The sequence below is a fragment of the Equus caballus genome, chromosome 19, assembly GCF_041296265.1.
Source record: "Equus caballus isolate H_3958 breed thoroughbred chromosome 19, TB-T2T, whole genome shotgun sequence".
Lineage (NCBI taxonomy): Eukaryota > Metazoa > Chordata > Mammalia > Perissodactyla > Equidae > Equus > Equus caballus.
This window is the reverse complement of record NC_091702.1, coordinates 63724134-63749035: the sequence shown is the minus strand read 5'-3', so window position 1 is coordinate 63749035 and position 24902 is coordinate 63724134. Positions and strand designations below refer to the sequence as shown.

Here is a 24902-nt window from a genome sequence, read left to right as displayed (position 1 = left end):
CCCGTAAGGTGTGTTGTTGAAGATGGCTATCTGAGGGGCAATGTGAAGAAGTGTTTTCAGGAAGAACGAGTGGACTAGAGTGGAGCTAGCTGGGGAAGGACACAGCACAGTACCTGGCACATAGTAGAAGCCAACATGTGTTTGTTGAATAAATAAACAAAAGAATGAATAAATGAGTTTGGAAACCGGCACTGTTTTGAGCCACTGGTAACCCAGTGCTCTATATGGAGGCTAATTTCTTGCTCTCAATTTTGCCATCATTTGGAAAGCATTTCTCTGAGTAGCTTAGTAGGTGGGGGAGCAGAGGGGTGAGCGATGACTTTGCCAACTGAAGGAGAGGTTTCAAGGCAGTGTGCACCTGTGACGGGAAGTGTAACGACAGACCCCTGAGGGATGTTGACTTTCCAGGTTGTGAGTTTGTCTTCACGCTTGAATGAAGTGGGCTGACCTGCAGAGTGTATAGCTGTGTGACCAGAGTCAGTTTATTGGTAATGCGAACGTAGCAATAGAAATGCTTTAGTTTTTACGACATTCCGTGGTTTTCAAGATATATTTACTTATTTTTACTTAGTTAACATTTTCCTTATTCACATGCTCACTCCATCCTGCCTCTCTCCTTTCTTCAGTTTTGCTGTTCATGTTGATACACAAAATATATCAAGTTCTTCAATGATGGAAACAAGTTGTTTTTCTTTTTCTCTGTTTGCACACATTGTGTGACCCTGAATGTACTTCAAAAGGGGAAACAGTAAACGGAAATTAATCAGAATATCTGTGTGTTTCCATGGCAGCCATAAAGAATGGACTTTTCATGGATAAAACAAGCTTTAGTTTAAATCGTCTTCCCTTGAGAGGTATCAGTTAAGGTCAGCCATACAATTGCCCGCTAGAGAGCAGACCCGGAGTACTGCTACTAGGTTAAGACATTTATAAAATCATATTCTCAGGGTTGGCTTGTATTTCCACAACTAGGAATGAAACCCACGCTTGTTGTGGGATAGGAAGTTAATCATATTCGCCCTCCATCAGAGATGAGTATTTTTCTGCTGCAACAGAGCTGGGCCTGTCATCCCTCTCAGCTGCTGGCTCTTTCAAGGTCCAGCTGGGCTTTATTCATCCATGCACCTCCCCGCAGACCAAGGAGTTCTTGGCACGTAGTGAGTCAGTATTTCTCTAACTTTTCCGCTAAAGTTTTCTAAGCGTAGTGTGAATTTGTATTCCTTGGGCCTCGGTGGGGTCTGGGGGCAAATTTAGAAGCACCTCATGGCACCCATGACAGTTCTCTGCTATTGTGTCTTTAAAATTCATTTGTATTTTGTGTTCTAAATAACAATGTATCCCTTTGTTTGAATTTTAAAAATTCAAGTACCGTCAATGCCCTTGAAGGATGCCCCACGTTTACACTGTGGCTTTGGGTACCCACTGGCTCACCACCACATATTCCCAGAGGCACAGCAAACTTCAGGTTTAAAAATAACTGTAAAAAGGATTTGTCTTAGTCACTTTGGGCTGCTATAACAAGAATATCATAGATTGTGTGGCTTAAACAGTGCACATTTTTTTCTCACAATTTTAGAGGCTGAGTAGTTCGAGATGGGGTGCGAGCAGGATGGGTTCTGGTGAGGACTCGCTTCTTGGTTTCCTCCTGTGGTGGAGAGAGCTCTGGTCCCTTCGTCTCCTTATAAGGGCACTAATCCCATTCACGAGGCTCCATTTTTATGACCTCATTACTCCCAAATGCCCTGCCTTCGAACACCATCAGTGAGTGTTTAGGCTTCAACATATGAGTTTTGGAAGGACACAAATATTCAGTGCCCGGCAGTATTCAAGAAATACTTGTTGAATGAACAAATGACAGTGACTGAAGAGTTGGGGGGACATGTAGAACTTAGGAGCACAATCTTTTTTCCAATTCAGCAATTCCTTCTGCAGTGTTCCTGAAAGTCATTCTCTCAGCCTCTACTTACAGTAACAGACAGATCACTGCCTCTCAAAGAAGTTCAGTGTATTTTGGGATGTTATTTTTAAAATTAATAGGCCTTCTTTTTTTAGAGCAGTTTTAGGTTCACAGCAAAATTAAGCAGAAAATACAAGAGTTTCCACACCTCCCCTCCCCCAAAACACATACAGTCTCCCACCCTATCAACATCCCCCACCAGAGTGTTACACTGCTGTAATTGATAAACCAGCACTGACACATCATTATCCACTGAAGTCCACAGTTTATGTTAGGCTTCGCTCTTCATGTGTATTCTGTGGGTTTGGACAGATGTATAATGGCCCGTGTCCACCACTATGGTAGCATACAGAATACTTTCACTGCCCTAAAAATCCTCTGGGCTTAGCCTATTCCTGCCTCCCTTTCCACTAACACCTGATCTTTTTACTGTCTTCATAGTTTTGCCTTTTCCAGAATGTCGTATATTTGGAATCAAACCGTATATAACCTTTTCAAATTGTCTTCTTTCACTTATTAATTCGCATTTCAGGTTCCTTTATGTCTTTTCATGGCTTGATAGCTCATTTCTTTTTAGCCCTGAATAATAGTGATTGTCTGGATGCACCACAATTTATTTATCTGTTCACCTACTGAAGGACATCTTGGTTGGTTCCAAGTCTTGGCAATGAGGAAGAAAGCTGCTATAAACGTTTGCGTGAAGGTTTTTGTGAGCTCAGTGTAATTTTTACTTGCTCTTTTTCCTTACACAACGAGGAAGTCTAACGTCCAGAAACTTCTCTGCATCGGTGACCTGATATGCTGTCTAGTCTCTCTTTTGTACGTGAAGACAGCTATCTAGGAGTTTCTATGGTTTTTCAATTTTAAGCTGAAGAGCATAAATTCCGCCAATTTTTTCTCATGTTGTAGGATCTCCTGTCCCTCCGGTTTCCTGGTTACCTACCTCTGGGTAAGCTCCACTGTATGAAACAAGGAGACAGTGAGCAGATACGGTGGCATCGCCCCAGAGTACACAGGGGCCATTACTCCCCTGTTCTGGGCAAGATATCCTGTTACTGTGACTTAAGTTTCTATTCACTTTTTTGGAAACTGTGCTAGTAAATTCATTTAATAGTTGTATGTTTATTTTATCAAATTTATTGTTAGGCTAGTCTTCTCCAAATTGTACTTTTCCAGAGGACTTTAACTTAAAAGTTAGACTGTCTACATATACCTATTAATCTTCCTCTTGTTAATTTTGGTCCATTGTTCTAGTTTCTTGAATGTGTTTTCTCTCCTTTGAATATTGGTTCTTTTGTCCAATATATTATCCATTGCTCCTTATTAAAAATGTTGGTCTTATGATAAAGGATCATCTATTCATGACAGAACTTTTAGAAAGTATAGATCAGCTAAAAGAAGAAAACAAAACTGTTCCCTAACTCATTACCAGAGATAAATATTATTAGCATTTTAATATATCTCTGCCTACTTTTCTTCTCTATGCACATATGTATGTCCCTGCATACACACATACAGTACATATACGTTTACTACCATACCATATACATATGATATATATGATCATACCAGGCAGTTTGGTTTATAATTTTCTTTTTTCCTCGCTTCATTCAACTTTTATTGATATATGTTTTAAATTCTCACAAAGTGCATAGTATTGTAGGGGGCGCTGGGAATGCACTGGTGGTCAATGCAAATGTACTGCGGTTTATTTAATTAGTCTTCTATTGTTTGACATTGAGATTTTTCCTAATATTTTGCTATGACTAACATGTATGTAGCTAGATCTTTGCAAACATCCATGACTATTTCCTGAGGAAGTGGAACTGTGAGTCAGAGTAAGTAAAATTATAAAAGGTTTTTATATGTTTTGGCAAATTGTCCTCTAGAAAGTTATGAAATAATCTCACTGTTATTTAGTTGTTTGAAAACTTGATATCTGTTCTTTTTATTTGCCCAGCAAATTATTGATAAATACATTGAGTAAGAAAGGATCAATGACAAGATTTTGGAGAAAACTGGTAAATCATTTTCCCTCGAAATCTATTAGTTCATTAATCAACATTCTTTGGGGAAAATTGTTTGCTTAATTGCATTATATCATGTCCACATTTCCTTATTTTTATCAACTATGATTTTCATAAGAAATGTTTTGGGATGTTTTGCTGAAATCAAGATAATCTATATCTAGGTACTCCTTGTCTCCTACAGTATAACGACCCCATGAAATGAGAGAAATTTTATTAGTTCAGTATAACATTCTCTGTACATTATACCAGTTGCTAATGCTTACTGCTGTCTTTAACAGCACTGTCCAGTAGAACTTTCTGCCATGATGGAACAGTTCTATGATCCTTGCTCTCCAATATGGTAGCCCCTAGCTATATGTGGCTTTTGAGTGCTTAAAATGTGTCTAGTATGACTCAAGAACTAATTATTATTTTTTTAAAGTTTTAAATAATTTCAATTTAAGTAGTGAGATGTGACTGGTGGTTACAATATTGGACATCACAGCTTTGCAATATCTGACAAACCATCTGTCTAATAACTATTGCATAATTTAAATTGGAGTTTAATATTAAGCTGAGATTCACGGTTCTTGAAATGCATGGGTCTCTCTTTCATTCCATTTTTAACTGCAATATTTTTTCACTGCACAAACTCATAATTTCTTAAAGATCTCTGATGAAATGATTCATCTCAGCAAGTTGTGTTCATACCCTGGGATATAATTGAATCTAGCGATAATCATTTCTTTCAAATAAACCAACCTGGTTTCATTCCTGCTAACAAGATTTTTTTACCCCTTCTAAAGTGAACATCATTCTCCTTGATGAAAAAAGATGTAAGCAAAAAGAAGTTGAGTAATTTTATTTTCTACTTTTCATCTTTGACATTATTCCCCTCTTTCCCAAACAATGGGTTTTCCCGTTACTTATTCTTCTTGAAGTTGATGTGGCTAATGGGGCCCTTTCTGTTGTCAATAGCATTTTGTTTTTCAAGCCTAGATCATTCTGGTTACTAGAATTTCTAATAGAGTACTTGTAGCTTAAACTACTCCTTTATGTTCTTCCATATTCGTAAGGTTTTATTTCCTCCCTAGTTTTTTTTTATGTCATTTTAAAATTTGAGTTTGACAGGAACATGCATAGCCATATAGGTTTCTTTAACTGCTTCTTCCTTTGCACCCCCTGGGAATCAGATTTGATTATATTTTAATTTGGTTCCACTGATCCAGGGGTGTTGACTGACCCCTAAGTGCCAGGTCCTGAGTTGGGGCTGGGGATTCCTAGGTGAATTAAACAGGGACCTTGCCATCGAAGGACTTATACCCAATTAAGAGAATCAATCTCATCTGCTACAAGCCACATGCAGTGCAGTGTATACTCATCAACAGTATTCACAGTGTCCTGGGGCAGCCGAGCAGAGAGACAGTGTTAATTCTGCTTTCGGGGCATGTAGAATGGGACAGGGAGGTTGTGAAGAATCAGAGGTCTGTCTGAAACAGAAATGGTGTCTGAACAAAAATGATGAAGAATTTGCAGGACAGAGAAGCTGGGTAACATGGTCTCCTATTCATGAATGAATAACATGAACAGAGCCAGAGTAGGTGACATATTCTGGGCTTCATAACTTAACTATTCCGGCAGCTGGAGTGTAGAGTACTTCTTAGAGGGGTGAACAGAGATGAGGCTGAAATTAAAGAGTGGCTAAATCGTGAGGGACCTTGTATGTTATGCTAAGGAATTTGGATTTATTCCAAATGGAATAAACTTGAATGTTCTTGAACAGAGAAGGAAAATAGATTTTTCTTTCAGAAAAGCAATTCTGGTGACATCAACTTAAGATATGTTAGACGTTGGAAAACTTGTGGATGGGAAATCATTAGTCAAGAGGAAGAGGAAAGTACTGACTAGTGCAGTGTGGAGTAATAGGGAGGAGGAGCTCAAGCTCAGCGACATTTAGGAGGTGGAATTGACAGCACACGAGGCTGTTGGATATGAGGGGAAGGAAGAGGCAGGAGGATGGCTCAGAAGTTCCTCATATATTTTGTTGTTTTTGTTAGAGTCCACTTTTTCTCTTGAATCACTTTCCCTTCAGGATCTCTGGATGTGAGATCATGTCTGTCTTTTCTCTGAACTTTTGGAAACTCTTTTCCCAATGATGAGTGAGTGTGTGCTGATTTTATTCAGTGTTCCAGTCCTCCTGTCTGTCCTAGGAATTCCAAGATGTGCTCATCACACTTTGTTAAACTTCTGTGTTTCGAGACCATTTTAGATTTACAGAAGTGTTGCAGAAATAGTTCAGTGAGTTACCATATATCCTTCAACCAGCTTCTCCTTGTTAACATCTTATGTAACCATAGAACAATATCAAAACTAAGAAATTAACCTTAGAACTAAATTACTATTGATTGAATTATAGAATTTATTTGGATTTCATCAGTTTTTCCATTAATGTCATTTTTTCTATTCCAGGATCCAGTTAAGGATCACGCATTGTATTTAGTTGCCACATTTCCTTAGTATCTTCTAATTTGTGACAATTCCTCTTGTCTTCCTAAAAGACAAGTCTTTCCTTGTCTTTTATGACCTTGACATTTTTGAAAAGTGCTGGTCAGTTATTTTTGTGGGATGCCCATCAACGTGGGCTCAGCTGATGTTTTTTCATGATTACATTGAGGACATGCTTTGTTGCAAAGGATACCACAGACATGATGCGCCCTTCTTGGTGCTTCACATCGGGAAGTATATGATGTCAATAAGTATTACCAGTCGTGTTACCCTTCATCACTTAGCTAGGATGATGGCTTCCAGGATCTCCACTACAAAGCTACTATGTTTTCCCTTCTTCTTATTCAATATTTTGTGGGAGATAATTTGAGAGTGTGCAAACATCCTGTTTTTGCTTAAACTTTCACCCACTAATTTTAGCATCCTTCAGTGCATTTTGCCTCCAGCAATTATTACTGTGGTGTTCTAATGGTTATTTTCTATTCATTAATTGAAATGCTTCTTTTTTTTTTTTAAAAAAAAGGCTGATTTAAACCAAACTTAAGGAGATAAAAGTGTGCTAAATTTTTTCAGCTTTATTGAGATATTATTGACAAATAATGTATGTAAGTCTAAGGTGTACAACATGATGATTTGATATCCATATATATTGCAAAATAATTACCCTGATAAGCTTAGTTAACACCTCTATCCCCTCACATAATTACCATGTTTGTGTGTGTGTGAAAATAACATTCAAGATTTACTCTTTTAGCTTTCAGGTATATAATACAGTATTGTTAACTACATTCACCATGCTGTACCTTAGATTCCCCAGGATTTATTCATTTTATAGCTGAAAGTTTGTAGCCTTTGACTAACATCACCCCATTGCCCCCATGCACCCCCTACCCCAGCTCCTGGCAACCACCAGTCTACTCTCTATTTCTATGAGTTCAGCTTTCTTAGAGTCCACATGTCAGTGAGAACATATAGCATTTGCCTTCCTATGTCTGACATTTCATTTAGCATAATGCTTTCCGGGTCCTTCTATGTTGTTACAAAAGGCAGGATTTCCTTCTGTTTTACAGTTGAATTAAGTATATCTATACACACACACACATATATGGTTGGATAATGTAAATATAATATCTATCTATCTCACATTTTCTTTCTTTATTCATCCCTCAATGTACACTTAGTTTGTTTCCATGTCTTGGCTGTTGTGCATAGTGTTGCAATAAACATGGGGGGGTGCAGATATCTCTTCCAGGTATTGTCTTCTTTTCCTTTGGATATATACCCAGATGTGAGATTGCTGGATCATATGGTAGTTCTATTTTTAATTTTTTGATGAAATCCATGCTGTTTTCCATAGTGGCTGCACCAATTTACCTTCTCACCAACAGTGCACATGGGCTCCCTTTCCTCCACATCCTCACCAACACTTATTGTCACTGCCTTGTTGATGACAGCCTGATAGCCGATCTAATAGATGCGAGGTGATATCTTAGGAAAACTTTTCATAAGAAAGAATTGTCTCTTCTTACCCATTTATTTATATTAGGGTGGATTCATGGATATTAATTTTATTATTAGGATTATAATCCTACATTACTATTGCTTGATTTGTTCACGAAATTTTTCCAACCTTGACCATTGGCTGCTCTTTCAGGCTCCTATGCCTTTTTCACATGCTTGGTCCTTTCTTTTTGAGCACTTCCCTGTTTTTTAGAATCACAAGATGCTTTGAGCTCTTCCTGTATTTCCCAGCCCCAGCCCTAGAGTCAGCCAGATCACCATGGAGTACTCACAACTTTTTAGCATGTTCATATAGCTTCCGCTTCACCAAGAAGTTCTTCATTGTTGATTGGAATTGAGTCAAAAATGACAGAATGACAGATTAAGAGTTCTCTTTTGTTCTTCCTCAAACTTTGGAGAGAGAAAAATTTTCAGTGAGACATGTTGAATTTGCCTTCAACAGATATTTGTTAAGAGGCCCCTCTATGGCAGTGCTGGGTTAGGTATGAGCATGTGTGCGGCCCCTGGCACCCGAAGGAGTGTTCTTTCGGCCCCTTGATCCATATTTTGATACCTCCTACTGGTACGAGAGCTCTTCTTTAAGGAACCCGAGTTTTGCTTGTCATGCCTCATCTGATAGCATAGGACTCCATTAATCTCAGAGGTCCCTCAACTCCCAGCGTGTGAGGTGCGCTCAGGGGGTGTCTCATATGTGCTCAAAAACAAGGCCAGTGAGTCATGTTCAGTCACCATGAGGAAGCCTCTGTTTGTTCCCTGTCCTGTTCCAGCTCCCTTTCTCTGTCATGAGTCAACAGAAAAAAATGTTTTCCCCTTGAAAGAACTTTTAGTTATTATGGCTCCAAAGCAGGGCTACTTTGCTCCAAAGTTTTACGGAATTGTTAGTGAAAATGATACTTTTGGTTACTACTTATGGCACTCATCCATCTACCTCCTCACCTCTCTTTCTTAGGATCCAGTCACGAGTCCCTCATGGGGCTGGATCAGGAGACATCACCATGCATTTGTCAGAGTCCATTATGCCCCCTGCTGAAGAAGGCTGTGATCTTCAGTCGACCTCTTTGTGTCCACTGTCCTCTTCACTTCCAGTGAACGTATCCCGGATGATCCTCAGTCTGTCTTGCAAATAGACTTGGACATGTCCCTTCAGATCGGCAGACAGGCCTGACTCCAGCAGTGTGTTGGGCTTGAGCTCAAAGCTGGGACACAAACGATGCTTATATTGAGCTGAAAACAATCACTCTGCATTTATTACCCCAAAGCCCTTCTTATACTCCCCAGGACTACACAGAACAAGCATAATTCCCTTCTAACATGTCCACCTAACAAGACTGAAGCCAGCTCTCTTTTCCTGCTCCCCTTAAAACTATTTTCTAGGTAAAGCACGCTCAGGACTTTCTACCATTCTTCAGATGACACGTTTCATGTTTTTTCATCGTTTGGGCCCCATTCCTCTTAACATGCTCTGGCCTGTCTGTGACCTTCTAAACATGTGAGGTCAAAGAGACTATCTGCCTGGCCAGGAAAGATTGGAGTAGACTATCACCTCTTTTATTCTGCCTACTATGCATTTTGTGGTAGTATAACACACGATTCTTTAATATTGGATTTACTGTTAAGCCATAGCTCTACAAATAACTGAGAAGAAGTTCAGAATTGAGAAGTCATTATTTAATAATCAAAGATGTGATGAAAAATAACCATACTGATTTTGGTATGTACCTTTTTAAAATAATGTAATTTCTTAACTATATCTAGTTACATCCTTGAAGATGTAAGTGTTAACGAGAAACACTAACAAAAACCAGGAAAAAAGGGAAAGGGTCGGAAAAGCTAAGTTATGTAACTTCTGGACATCCTAAAATTTAAACATGTGTTCTTGAATTTTTCTCAGCACAAATGATAAACTAGTGTGTCTATTGGCTGAACCCAACCAGGGTCAGAGAGCAAGGGGGTCTGTTGATGCTCTCCATACAGGCCAGCATTTCTGGACACAAAGTGGAGTGCAGAGAAGTTCTTCAGGGGCAAACAGTGCATATCCAGCATACCGTAGACAAGGGTCACAAAAGAAGGAAACGGGAGGACGGTAGACTTTTACCTCATGTAGCCTGACTCTGAGAATTCAAGAATTAAATTGTTGCTCATTAATTTCATATTTCAGCCATACTAAGTAGCATTATTCTTAGGGGTCTTTGCACCTGAAGAGCAAAGGTTAAGAGTGCAGTTTTGGAATTAGTTTGACCTGGGTTTAAATTCTGGCTCCATTCTGTAGATTATATTTCTTTGACAAAATTATTAATGTCTTTTAATCCTGTAGTTCTTCACCCAAGAAGAGTGTCTGCCTCGTTGTTTATTGGAGTCTTAAATGAGATGGTGCGTATAAAGTTCTTAGCACAGAACCTCTCACATTAGTAAGCATTCAGTAATGTCAGCTACTGTCATTTTGAATTATTGCTTACTGAAATAATAACTAGAATTTTCTTCTTTGCATCTTGCAAAGAATATTCACATATTTTATATCATCTCTTTCTTGTGACAACTTGTCAAGTAGGTACGTAGGTATTATTATTACATTTGGAAGGTGGAGTTAAGTGACTTGACTTTAATTAATAGAAGAACAAAGAGTGGAAGCCAGTCTTCAGACTCAAAATTCCATGAATTTTCAAATAAATCACAATGCCAGTGTAAATTCCATCCATGGGGAACAGACAGAAGAGCTGGTGTGTACAAAGTAGAACTGCTAATATTAGTATCTGACAAAGACATAAAAACACAAAATGTATATAGATAGTGTCTTTTTAGCGGTGCTCTGAAGATGCTCTCTGAGGAAGATGTAACCTTGAGTTTCCTTCTGCGGAATGCATTCTTGTCATTAAACATGAAGATGATTGAAGTCTACAGAGATTTTTTTTTGGCAGAAGGAAATTAGAGCTCAGAATAAATAACTTTTAAACAACTACCTCTGATATTTGGTGACTAAAACTGTGTTCTGGATTGAGAAGAAAATAATTATTTTCTTTATGGAATAGTGAGTATTGTTAATTTAAAGGACCTAAATTATAGAACAGTGATCAAAAGATACAGTATTAAAGTTCTAGTTGGCCATCCTGCGCGAGCTGTTCTGGCTGCTGGATGACTTTGGTCAAGTCTCTACCTTACTTAGGATAACTTGATCAGAAACTGACTGAGGTATCGCTCATTAGTGGAGCAAAACTCCCTTGGGGAATAAGATGTAATTTGAAGATTAATCTTAAATTGAAGGCTAGAGAGCATTTAAACCATTCAATTTAAAGGTTACCTTGCTTCTCTTAAAAACTTTGCAGAGAAGATGATTCAACGCTAGAGGCATACATAGTTTACCAACTAATTGTGAAAATGCAATTTCTTCGTACCTCCATTTCTTTTTTAATAAAATAGGAGTAAGCTGTCCTGATTAAAAAGCTCAACAAAGGCCACAAAAACTCCCACACAACTAATTTCATGGAAAATTGTAAATGAAAAAAAAAAAGCCAAACAAAATACGTGCAAATCAATTCTAGGAATATTCTACAAATAATACACAAATAACAAGTAGAACCGAATCTAGGAATGTGACAAACAAAATAATCCAATAATAGGTTACAGGAAGAAAAACATATTAATAAATGAACAAGAGGAATTTGATTTAGTTCAATATCTACTGTTAAACTCTTGGTAAAGTCAGAATAGAAGAAACAGGGTTTTCAAAATAAGTAGAAAAGAGGTTCATGGACCTATAAGGAGAAGTATGTCATGAACTAAGAGTTTTGACTTTCCTTTCTCCATCGTATTTTCTTGATTCCTTTGTTGAAGATTAGCTGTCTGTAGAAATGTGGTTTTATTTCTGGGCTTTCAATTCTATTCCATTGATCTGTGTGTCTGTTTCTCTGTCAGTACCATTTTCTTTTGATTACTATAACTTTGTAGTATATTTTGAAGTCAAGGATTATGATGCCTCCAGCTTTGTTCTTTTTTACTGGGTTGCTTTAGTTATTCGGGGTCTTTTGCTGCCCCATATGAATTTTAGAATTCTTTGTTGTATTTCCATGAAGAATCTCTTTGGGATTCTGATTGGGATTGCATTGAATCTGTAGATTTCTTTAGGTAGTATGGACATTTTTACTATGTTTATTCTTCTAATCCATGTGCATGGAATATCTTTCCATTTCTTTATGTCATCATGGATTTCTTTCAGTAATGCCTTATAGTTTTCATTGTATAAGCCTTTCACCAACTTGATTAAATTTATTCCCAGATATCTTTGATTCTTTTTGTTGTGATTGTAAGTAGGATTGTATTGTTGACTTCTTTTTCTGTTAGTTCATTATTAGAGCATAGAAATGCAACTGATTTTTGTAAGTTGATTTTGTACCCTGCAATTTTGCTGTAGTTGTTGATTATTTCTAATAGCTTTCTGATGGATTCTTTAGGGTTTTCTATATATAACATCATGTCATCTGCAAACAGTGAGAGTTTCACTTCTTCATTGTTTATTTGGATTCCTTTTATTTCTTTTTCTTGCCTAATTGCTCTGGCCAAAACCTCCAGCACTATGTTGAATAAGAGTAGTGAGAGTGGGCACCCTTATTTTATTCCTATTTTCAGAGTGATGGCTTTCAGTTTTTCCCCATTGAGTATGATGTTGGCTGTGGGTTTGTCATATATGGCCTTTATTATGTTGAGGCACTTTTCTTCTATACCCATTTATTCAAAGTTTTTATCACAAATGGATATTGGATCTGGTCAAATGCTTTCTCTGCATCTATTGAGATGATCATGTGGTTTTTATTCTTCATTTTGTTAGTGTGGTATATCACTGATTGATTTGCAGCTGGTGAACCATCGTTCTGTTCTTGATATAAATCCCACTTGATCGTGGTGTATGATCCTTTGAATGTATTGCTGTATTCAGTTTGCCAATACTTTATTGAGGATTTTTGCATCTATATTCATCAGTGATATTGGCCTGTAATTTTTCTTCTTTGTGTTGTCTTTGTCCAGCTTTGGGATCAGGATGATGTTGGCCTTGTAACATGTATTAGGAAGTGTTCTTCAACTTTTTGGAGTAGTTTGAGAAGGATAGGTATTAAATCTTCTTTGAATGTTTGGTAGAATTCTCCAGAGAAGCCATCTGGTCCTAGACTTTTATTTTTTGGGAGGTTTTTGATTACTGTTTCAGCCTCTTAACCTGTGATTGGTCTATTCAGATTCTCTATTTCTTCTTGATTCAGTTTTGGGAGGTTGTATGAGTCTAAGAATTTATCCATTTATTCTAGATTGTCCAGTTTGTTGGCATATAGTTTTTCATAGCCTTCTCTTATAATCTTTTGTATTTCTGTAGTATCTGTTTTAATTTCTCCTGTTTCATTTCTAATTTTATTTATTTGATACTTCTCCCTTTTTTCTTAGTGAATTTGGCTAAGGGCTTGTCACTTTTATCTTCTCAAAAAACCAACTCTTAGTTTCATTGATCCTTTCTCTGTTTTTTTTTTTGTTTGTTTGTTTCAATTGCACTTATTTCTGTTCTAGCTTTTGTTATTTCCCTCCTGCTGACTTTGGGCTTTGTTTGTTCATCTTTTTCTAATTCTGTTAGGTTTAGTTTAAGATTGCTTATTTGAGATTTTTCTTTTTTGTTAAGGTGGGCCTGTATTGCTATGAATTTCCCTGGTAAGGACTGCTTTTGCTACATCCCATATGAGTTGGTATGGTGTATTTTCATTTTCATTTGTCTCCTGATATTTTTTGATTTCTCCTTTAATTTCTTCAATGATCAATTGTTTGTTCAGTAGCATGTTGTTTAGTCTCCACATAGGTATCCCTTTCCCAGCTTTTTTCTTGTAGTTGGTTTCTAGTTTCATAGCATTATGGCCAGAAAAGAACCTTGATATGATTTCAATCTTATTAAATTTATTGAGGCTTGCCTTATTTCCCAACATATGGTCTATCCTTGAGAATGTTCCATGTGCATTTGAGAAGAAAGAATGTGTGTTCTGCTGTTTTTGGATGGAGTGTTCTATATATATCTATTAAGTCCATCTGGTCTAGTTTTTCATTTAGTTCCACTATTTACTTGTGGACTTTCTGTCTGGATGATCTATCCATTGATGTAAGTGGGGTGTTAAGGTCCCCTACTATTGTTGTGTTGTTAATACCCTCTTTTAGGTTTGTTAATAGTTGCTTTACATACTTTGGTGCTCCTGTGTTGGGTGCATATCTATATAAGTGTCATGTTTTCTTGGTGGAGTATCCCTTTGATCATTATATACTCCCCTGTTTGTGTCTTATTGCCTGTTTTATCTTGAATCTACTTTGTCTGATGTACGTTTGGCAATACCTGCTTTCTTTTGTTTGCCATTAGCTTGAAGTGTCATCTTCCATCCCTTCACTCTCAGCCTGTGTTTCTCCTTAGAGGTGAGATGTGTTTCCTGGATGCAGCACATTGTTGGGTTTTGTTTTTTAATCCATCCTACCACTCTGTGTCTTTTGATTGGAGAATTCAATCCATTTACCTTTAGGGTGATTATTGATATATTAGGGCTCAATGCTGCCATTTTATCACTCATTTTTGATTGTTCTGCATTTCTCTTGTTTCTCATCCAATGTACTTTGGACTACCAATTCCCTTTGCTAGTTCTCTATGATCTCTTTATTTATCATTTGTGTTTTAATTATTTGTTTAGTGGTTACCATGAGGTTTGTATAAAAAATCTCATAGATTAGATAGTCCATTTTCTGATAGCCTCTTATTTCCTTAGTCTAAGCCAATTCCATCTCTTTTCTCTTCCCCTTCTAAGTTATTGTTGCCACAACTTATTCCATCTTGTATTGTGAGCTGGTGGTTAAAATGACAAGATTATAGTTATTTTTGATGTTTTTCTTCCCTTTGTCTTTAATGTTATAATTAAGTATTTGCTAACCTGTTCTGATAGAGAGCTGCAATTTTCTGATTTTGTCTGCCTATTTATCTCCTTGCTCAAGGCTTTGTAAACCTTTCTTTTTTTTGTTTCAGATACAAGGGCCTTCTTGATCATTTCTTGTAGAGGGAGTCTTGTGGCAATGAATTCCCTTAGCTTTTATTTATCTGTGAAAGTTTTTATTTCTCTATCATATCTGAAAGGTATTTTCACTGAATAGAATATTCTTGGCTGAAAGTTTTGTCTTTCAGAATTTCGAATATTTTGTTCCACTCTCTCCTAGCTTGTAAGGTTTCTGCTGAGAAATCCACTGAAAGCCTGATTGGGGTTCCTTTGTAAGTTATTTTCTTCTGTTTTGCTGCCCTTGTTATTTTTTCTTTGTCATTAACTTTTGTCGGTTTTACTACTATATGCCTTGGAGAAGGTCTTTTTAAATTGATCGAATTAGGAGTTCTGTTAGCTTCATTTGTATGTATTTTCAGCTACTTCCCCAGGTTTGGGAAGTTCTCAGCTATTATTTCTTTGAACAAGCTTTCTGCTTTATTCTCCCTCTCTACTCCCTCTGGAATATCTACAATCCTTATGTTGCATTTCCTATTGAATTGGATATTTCTTGGAGAATTTCTTCATTTCTTTTTAGTCTTGATTCTCTCCTCCTCCGTCTGAAGCACTTCTATATTTCTGTCCTCCAGATTGCTAATTCTGTCCTCCATAATATCATCTCTGTTATTCAGGGAGTCTGGATTTTTCTTTATCTCATCCATCAAGTTTTTCATCTCCAACAGTTCTGATTGGTTTTTCTTTATAGTTCCCATCTCTTTCATGAATAATTGTCCCTCTTCATTAATTTTGTTCCTGATTTCATTGAACTGTCTATCTGTATTTTCTTGTAACTTGTTGAGTTTTTTATGATAGCTATTTTGAATTCTCTCTCATTTAGATTGTAAATTTCTGTGCCTTCAGGATTGATTTCTGGGTGTTTGTCATTTTCCTTCTGGTCTGGAATATTAATGTATTTCTTCATACTGTTTGATAGCATGGATTTGTGCCTTCACATAGTGATAGTATCTAAAGATTCCTTCTCTCGCCACTGGGGGTGGTGGTCATGTCAAGAGCTGTGTATTCTGAGTCTGCCACAATCCCTGGTGTCTGTGCCTGTCATTTGGAATCTATGCTGATGTGGCCCATCTGCCATTGCCAGCTTGCTCACTCTCACCTGCTGCTTTTCTAACATATGTGCAGGCTCTCTGGCTGACCAGCTGGGCTGGAGTGCCTGGAAGGGGGAGGGGCTCTTTCTTTCATGTGCATGATCCTGGGGACATTTTTGCTCTACCCTTTCTATCTGCTCTTCTGGGGTATTGGCTTGATAAAGACACCCCTGCGATAGCTTAGCCTCCTCTGTGTGGAACTTTCCTATGGGCTGTGAGAGAACTTGGAGAGAGAAGGTGTTCCTGAAGCAAGCCACCCCTCCCCCCGTTTTCTCAGAGGTGCATGCAGTCCCACACCCTGGGTCACTGCTGGAGGGGAGAGAGGAGCTCCCCTTAACTCCTTCCACTTCCTCCCAGGGGTCCACCTTCAGATGTATGGCTGTGTGGATCTCTCAGATGTCTTTTGAGTTGTGTGAATGTCCTCTGTTGGTTTATGAATGTCCTTAGCATTGTATCTTGAGGGGAGAGTCTAAGGGAAGAGTTCACTCCACCATGATGCTGATGTCACTCCTCTCTTTTACCTTCTTTCTTGAACATGTTAAGAGAGCCAGGGCCTTCCTTGGAGATGGTGATTTCTCTTGACTTCTTGCAGCTTGTAGTGAGCAGGCAAGGAAGAGCTGTTCCCCGGGCACAACAGCCCCTTGCCTCTCTCTGACCCAGTGAATGGACCCACAGGGCAAACTAGAATCTGTTTGTACATCTGATCATCTCTTAATTAGAGGGTGAGAAGTCTGCCTTTCTTTCTTTCCTCCTCTCTTTCCTTCTTCCTTCCTTCCTTCCTTCCTTTCTCTCTCTCTCTCTCTTTCTTTCTTCCTTCCTTCCTTCCTCCCTCCCTCCCTCTCCCTTCCTTCCTTCCTTCCTTTCCTTCCTTCCTTCCTTCCTTCCTTCTTTCTTTCTTTCTTTCTTTCTTTCTTTCTTTCTTTCTTTCTTTCTTTCTTTCTTTCTTTCTTTCTTTCTTTCTTTCTTTCTTTCTTTCCTTCCTTCCTTCCTTCCTTCCTTCCTTCTTTTTTTAACATCTTCTGGCCAAAGCTGCACTTGCCAGCTAGTTTTGATCAGAGCCCTGTGTTGGGGCAGAAGGGAACATTTGTCAAGCTTATTTTGCTGTTAATCATTATCTGTCTGATGTCTTGCCAGGGAACTCAGACTGGACAAAGAGCAAATGGATTACGATACCAAAACCCCACCTTGAACTCTAACAATTTTCATAGTTACATGCAAAACCAATACACTTCTTCTGACCTATTACTCCTAGTCCTTTTCAGATGCATAATGCTACCTCTTTTGTTGTGACACTTAGGGATAGCCCAGCTCTCTTAGGAGACAAAACAACATAGCAACCCAAGGCCATTGTAGGCTAGCAGCCTGACAGGGTAATGGGCTTTGATAAAGGCTCCTACATTCCATGGTCTGTTAACCTAAAGTTTCCAGGCTACCAGGGTGCTTAAAGCCACCACTTTTAATGTCAACCCTTTGTGTAAATGCACAACATCTCCAGGAGCTTTCTGATAAAATATAACTGTGTTACTTTGGAGAAAGAACACATCAACTCAAATTGCCTAAACATGGATTGGTTTATCAAGTTGTGTTTGAGAGGAAGGGTTGAGAGGAAGGGTTCAAGGAAAGAATTACAAAAAAGTGCTTTCTATAGGGAACCATGAGAAGGCTCAGGGAAGCTAGGAGAGTAGGAGAAGTGGAAGGAAGAAAAGCATGGGGAGATGTTTGGCGAGGAATGACCTGCACAGGGAGAAGCCTGGCCAGAGAGAGATAGCAAAAACTCTGAGTTTAGACAAACATTGTGCATTAGAACTTTCTGCAATGATGAAAATGTTGTATATCTGTGCTATTCAATGCAGTAGTTATTAGTCACATGTGACTATTGAGTACTTGAAATGTGGTTAGTGTGACTGAGAACTGAATTTTAAATTTAATTTACTTTTAATTAAAATTTAAATAGCCACATGGCTACTGGCCCCCATATTGGATGGTGCGTGTCTAGATGAAGGATATGGGGGTTGTGGAAAAAAATCACAGAAAGGCAAATGTGGGGCAACCAGAGATATTTTACTGATTTCACACTTTCTATGGTATCACTTTGCATTCCCAGGCAACAAGTAGTTTACAAATTACAAGTTATATTTAGCCAATTAACCCTATACGTCATTTTGTGTAGAATAAATAGATTGTTTATAGTAAGCCAAATTGATTAGATTTTCCATGTCCTTCATGATCTTATTTTACTCATATAAACTCAGCCAATGAAGAAAAGGAGAACATTGACTCAGAATTATCAGAATGGAGATTCTTTGCTGAATATTCAAGAAAGGCTGCAATTATTTTTCCCAATATGTAATTGCAAGTTTTGCTATATTTTTTCTCTTTGAATAATGGTTGTTTTTCTTCACTGCCTGTTGCCTAGATCAAGGCACTTACAAGGGCCACAGTCACATTCACTGAACCTCAACTAGGGTGAAGCCAAGGCCATTCTTCCTACCACTCTGAGAAGTATTGCCACCCCTTGGAAGAAGAAACCAATCAAACAAACAAGTCCAACAACCTCTCTTTCAATGTTAGTTGGACATACTGGCATAGAAATAGAATTTTCCTTCCTGGTATTACTGAGATGAATAATGAAAGTATTTTTTTGATTGTTTTTTTTTTCTTTTATTAAGGCTAAGCTGTTCAGAAAGTATTAATTAACTGGCACCAGAAATTTTGCCTAAATCACTTGGTGGGTGCTGGGAGCCCTGGAACCTAGATAGGAATGCAAATAATCTCTTTAAGCACAGCATAAGCCAGAACAATCCTTCTGCTGTTGTTCAGGAGGAGGAAGGGTGCCCTGTGGAATCTTTGAAAGGTCCTCTTAATTAACGTGGGCATAGTTAGCATGTCATTCCCATGCCAGATGGTTACACTAGAAATAGAATTTTGTCCACTCTCCATTTCAAGCCACGTAAAAATCTCTTGCCCCAAACTTTCTGCCTGTTTGTAGAATTCTTACATTCTTGTGGTCACCCATGGCTCCAAAATGCTGTTTCCTCTGAATTAATTGGATTGGGTCATGAATCATCTTGCTATCCTGTAGCTGGTTTCTGTTCTGTATTGTGTCAAACCAAATGTGAAACTTATTTCTTTACTCAGTTTCCACAGATTTTTGCCACCACAAAGCATGGGTATCAGAATTAAAGATTTTATTTATGTCTAAGTTAAGACCTAGGACTCTCTGAAAATTGCCTTGATGTCAGTGGAGGTGGAGGATCCTGTCTGTGATACTTAAATGGGGGGAGAGCAAAGAACTGGTGACACTCATCAGGGAAAGCGTAGGGAAGTGGACCTGCGGCCATAAGTTAGCAAACTTCAAAAAAGCTTTTCGAAAGGGATGAATATATGTTTGAAAGGGGCCATGTTATATAAACAGTAAATACAAGGATGTAGCATTTTGCTGAAATTGTCTGCTTCTCACTACCAACATGTAAGGCTGTCTTAATGCGGAAGGCCAATTTCCTTCCCAGTGGGAACCCAGAGTTCATTCTTTTAATAAGGGCGCTTTTGTTCTGTGGTGACCTATGTGGAAGAGAGGTGCAGGTGCAACATCATGAAGTAGAAATAAAACAATTCTACTCATCCTTACCAGCTGTCTTGGTAAGCTGTGCCACCACCTTTGCACTGTCCCTGCGGGTTCACCAGCAGCTTCTTGGAGTTCCTGAGGAGTTCATTCCATTTTCAAACCCTCAGTCAGGAGCTAGTTGTCCAAATATCAGTGCTATTCTTTCTACCTCTTCTGGTTTCTTTCATGGACAGTTCCCCCCTGGACCTGCTTGAAATTTTGTTGAGGAGCTGCTTCAGAAAATTTATAAAGTTAGGACTCCAACTTAATCCTCGAGCCTAATCATTTAAAAAAATCTGCGTTTAATTGTATGAGTAATTAAACATATTCTCTTAATGGAAAGAATGGCCTAGAAAATTGTCTTCAGAGTATGCAATTTCTTAGCGAGGCCACATAGACTAAGTTATTAAGAAATGGGAACATATTCTTCCTGGGATGTTCAGTAACAGATTATGCAGAGGATTTAGCTGTGTTTGTAATAAGGAGCTTAGAGACTGGACTCCAAGATTTCTGAAGCTTTCATGGCTAGAAGCAGGAGAAGATTACTAAATAATCTTCAAGATAAAATTTATTTATGGTGAAATTCACGAGTCCAAGGTGTAAAACTGAATGAGTTTTGATGAATGAATACATTTGTCTAACTACCACACAAATCAAGATAAGAAACATTTCCATCATCCCTGAAACTCCCCTATGCTCCTTTTCAGACAATCAGCACTCTCCACAGGCAACCACTGTTCTGAGAAATAGCTTAATTTTGCATCATGTAAATGAAATAATAAAGAACATATTCCTTTATGGCTGACTTCTTTCGTTCAACATAATGTTTTAAAAATTCATCCATGTTGTTGCATGCTTCAGATTTTTTTGCTGAGGGAGATTTGCCCTGAGCTAACAGATGTTGTCAATCTTCCTCTTTTTGTTTGAGCAAGATTCATCCTGAGCTAATGTCTGTGCCAACCTTCCTTTATTTTTTTGTATGTGGGTTCCTGCCACAGCATGGCCTCTGATGAGTGGTGTAGGTTGGTGCCTGGGAACTGAAGCCTGGCTGCCAGAGTAGAAAGCGCCAAATTTAACCACTAAGTCATGGGACCAGCCCCTTTGTTCTTTTTTTATTGCTGAGTAGTATTTGTCATATATCTCCATTTACTTAACACTTCCTTTACTTTTTTTATCAGTGTTCTGAATACAGATTCTGCATATATTTTCGAGATTTATACTTAATTGTTTCTTTGATTTTTGTTTATTTATTGGAACTGTTGTATATGATAATTTCAAAAATTTCACTGTCCAATTATTTGTTACCATATGGAAATACTATTAATATTTGAATGTTGATTTTGTATCCTAAGATCTTGCTAAATTTACTTATAAGTTCTAGGAGCTTCCCCAACGTTTAAAAAAATCCCTTCAAATTTTCTATGTAGACAGTCAAGCCTATCAGGTTAAGTAAGTTCCCCTCTATTTCTAGTTTTCTGGCAGTTTTCATCATGAAAGATGCTTGAAGTTTTTCAAATGTTTTTTCTACATGAGTTGATATGATCATGTGGCTTTTCTTCTTTAGCTTGTTAGTATGATGGATTACATTGATTCATTTTCACATAGTGAATCTACCCGACATTCTTGGGGGAAACCCCCCCAGTAGTGGTGTATTATTCTTTTTGTATACTGCTGGATTTAATGTGTTAATATTTTGTTAAGGATTTTTGCATTTATGTTCATCAGATATATTGGTGTGTAATTTTCTTTTCTTGTACTGTCTTTTTTTCTGGTTTTGGTAGAAGAGTAAGTCTGGCCTTGCAGAATGAGTTGGGAAGTGTTACTTCCTCTTCTATTTTCTGGAAGATACTTGCAGAGTTGACGTTATTTCTTTTTTAAATCTTTGGTAGAATTCACCAGGGAAATCATCTAGGCATGGAGTTTTCATTTTAGAAAGGTTTATAAACTATGAGTTAAATTTCTTTAATTGGTATAGACTCATTCAAATTATATTTTTCAGATTAGATGAGTTGTGGTAGTTTGAGTTTTTTGAGAAATGGGTCCATTTATCTAAGTTGTCAGATTTATGTGTGTAGAGTTGTTGGTGGCATTCTCTTTCCTTTTGGTGTCTGCAGAGGCTGTAGAGATATCCCCTAATCTGGCCCTGATATTGTTAATTTGTGGCTTGTCTTTTTCTTTGTCAGTCTAGTTAGAGGTTATTAGTTTTATCATTGGTTTCAAAGGACCAGCTTTTGGTTTTGTTGATTTTCTGTATTATTTTTCTGTTTTCAATTTCATCAGTTTCTGCTCTTCATTATTTCCTTCCTTTTGCTGGCTTTTGGTATATTTTGGTCTTTTTTTTTTCCAGCTTAAGGTAGATTTTTATATTGTTGATTTGAGAAATGTCCTCTTTGATCCATAGATTATTTAGAATTGTGTTATTTAATTACCAGATATTTGGAGATTTTCTATTTATCTTCCTGTTGTTGAATTCAAGTTCAATCCCATTGTGATCAGAGAACATATTTTGTATGTTTTCATTAAAAAAATTTCATTGAGGTTTGTTTTGACCAAGGATACGGTCTATCTTGGACCATGTTTCATCTACCCTTGAGTAAATGTGTATTCTGTCACTCAGTGGAATTTTATAAATGTTAATCAGCCCCATTTATCTATCAGTCTGTTCTTCTACATCTTTGCTAACTTTTAAAATCTTCTTCTTCTATTGATTACTGAATGAGAATTTTGAGGTCTCCAACTACAATCGGAATCTTCTTTTTAATTCTATCAATTTTTGTCTCATATTTTGAGGCTCTGTTGTTGGATAATGAACGTTTAGGATTGTTATGTCTTCTTGGCAAATTAACCCTTTAATCATTAGGTAATGCTCCTCCTCACCCCTGGTAACTTTTTCTTGCTCTAAGGTTTCTTTTTTTCTGTTATTAATAGTCACTCATTTTATTTTGATTAGTATTGCATGTCACATATTTCCTATTCTTTTACTTCTAACTTACTTATATTTAAAGTGGGTTTATTGTAGTGTATAGTTGTGTCTTTTTTTGTATATTCTGAAATTTCCATTTTTAAGTTGTTGCATTTAAAGCATTTACTTTTAATGTAATTATTTACATGTTTAAAATTTTTAAATATGTTTAAAACAGATAGGTCTACTGTTTTATAATTTTTTTTCTGTTGTTTTCTATAATTTTTTATTCCTCTATTTCTACTTTCCTGCCTTCTTTCATGATATTTGAATATTTTTTAGTATTCCTTTTTTGTGTGTGTGTGTGAGGAAGATTGGCCTTAAGCTAACTTCTGCTGCCAATCCTCCTCTTTTTGCTTGAGGAAGATTGTCACTGAGCTAACATCTGTGGCAATCTTGCTCTATTTTGTGTGGGATGCCACCACAGTGTGGCTTGATGAGCAGTGCTAGGTCTGCGCATGGGATCCAAACCTGTGAACTCCAGGTGGCCAAAGTGGAGTGAGCAAACTTAACCACTATGCCGCCAGGCTGGCCCCTTTTAGTATTCCTTTTTAATTTATCTGTTGAGTTTTTGACTATGCCTCTGTGTGTGTATGTATTTTAATGGTTGCTGTAGAGATTACAACATATTTATACTTAAATTTTCACAGTCTACTTAGAATTAATATTTTATCACTTCACATGGAATAGAAAAATCTTACCATCCTCTGGATTCCTTAATGTGGTTATTTTCATATGCATTATACTGACATACATTGAGGCCTCATGGGATGTTATCATTTTTTATTTCATCCATTATAAATATTTTAAAGAACTTAGCAGAAAAATAGTCTCATATTTATTCAGGTAGTTGCCATTTCTGTTGACCTTCCTTCATTTCCAAAACTTCAAGTTTCCCTTTGAGATCATTTTCCTTCTTTCTTCATATCTTCCTTTGGCATTTCTTTCAGTGTAGGTTTGCTGTTGACAAATTTTGTAGTTTTTCTTCATCTGATAATGTTTTAATTTCTTCTTCATTTTTGAAGGATATGTTCACTGGAGGTAGAACACTGAGTTGACAATTCTATTTCAGCACATTAAAAATTGTGTCCTTCAGGCATCCGTGGTTTCTCATGAGAAATCTACACTCCTTCACGTTGCTGCTGCCCTCTATGTAAAGGATTACTTTTCTTTGGCTGCTTTCGAGAAATTGTCTTGATTTTTAGTTTTCAGAAGCTTCATAATGATATGTTTGGGCATAAATTTCATTTAATCTATCCTGTTTTGAGATTCACTGAGCTTGAATCATAAGTTTGTATCTTTTTCCAAATTTAAGAAGTTTTCAGCCATTATTTATTCAAATATTTTTCTCTGTACCTCATTTTTTCTCCCTTTCTTTTGGGATTTCAATAGCATGAGTGTTAGATCTTTTGATATTGTTCTATAGGTCCCTGAGTCTCTGTTTATTTTTTAAAATCTTTTTTCTCTGTTTCATTCAGATTAGGTAATTTCTATTCATTTATTTTCGAGTTCACTAAGACTTTCCTCTATCTTCTCTATTTTGCTATTGAGCTCATTCAGTGAACTTTTAAATTTGGTTATTACATTTTTTAGTTCTAAAATTCATATTTGGTTTTTTTATATATTCTATTTCTATGCTAAGACTTTCCATCTTTCTATTTGTTTCCTGAGTGCTTACCTTTACTTCTTGAAGCACAGTTATAATAGCTGCTTTATACGTATTGTCTAATAACTTCAACATTCATGTCATCTTGGGGTTAGCATCTACCAATTTCCTTTTCCTTGCTAGATGTTGAGATTTTCCTAGCATTTTGTATATCAAATAATTTTGGAATGTATTGAAATTTTGAATATTCTGTTATGTGACTGTAGATCTTATTTAAATCATATGGTAATTTTTTTCCAGCAGACTGTCAACCTGGTTAGGTTCAGGTCCCACTCACCTTCTGTGACCTGTGGCTTCCCATCAGTTTAGTTTTCAAAGCTGGTGTATTGCTTTTCTGATCCATACTGTGTGTGTATCACCAGTGGCCAGTCTTGGATCTGGTCAGTCAGTGATCTACCTTATAGTTCACTTCTCAAAACCTGTGGTATGCTGTTTGGGGTTAGAGCCACACATTTACAGCTTTAAAGGGAGCCCAAGAGTTCATACACAACCTTAAGAGGTCATTTTCTTTAGCTCCATCCTTCTTGTAATGTGCCTGACT

The 24902-nt window shown here is 37.2% G+C and overlaps 1 long non-coding RNA gene across 3 annotated transcripts in view; it reads left to right on the top strand.

Annotated features, from left to right (window-relative positions):
- The window catches only part of LOC111769114 (uncharacterized), a 50273-nt gene that overhangs the window by 23012 nt on the left and 2359 nt on the right, over window positions 1-24902 (top strand). Inside the window, exons 4-5 of one of the 3 annotated variants that reach the window (XR_002801889.2) lie at window positions 8942-9703; window positions 10307-10362. The exons of 1 other annotated variant lie outside the window; for it this stretch is intronic. This is a non-coding gene — a long non-coding RNA (uncharacterized lncRNA). Of the gene's footprint in view, window positions 1-8941; window positions 9704-10306; window positions 11498-24902 lie in introns of those variants that run through there. One more of the 3 variants, XR_011428884.1, reaches the window with a different exon arrangement.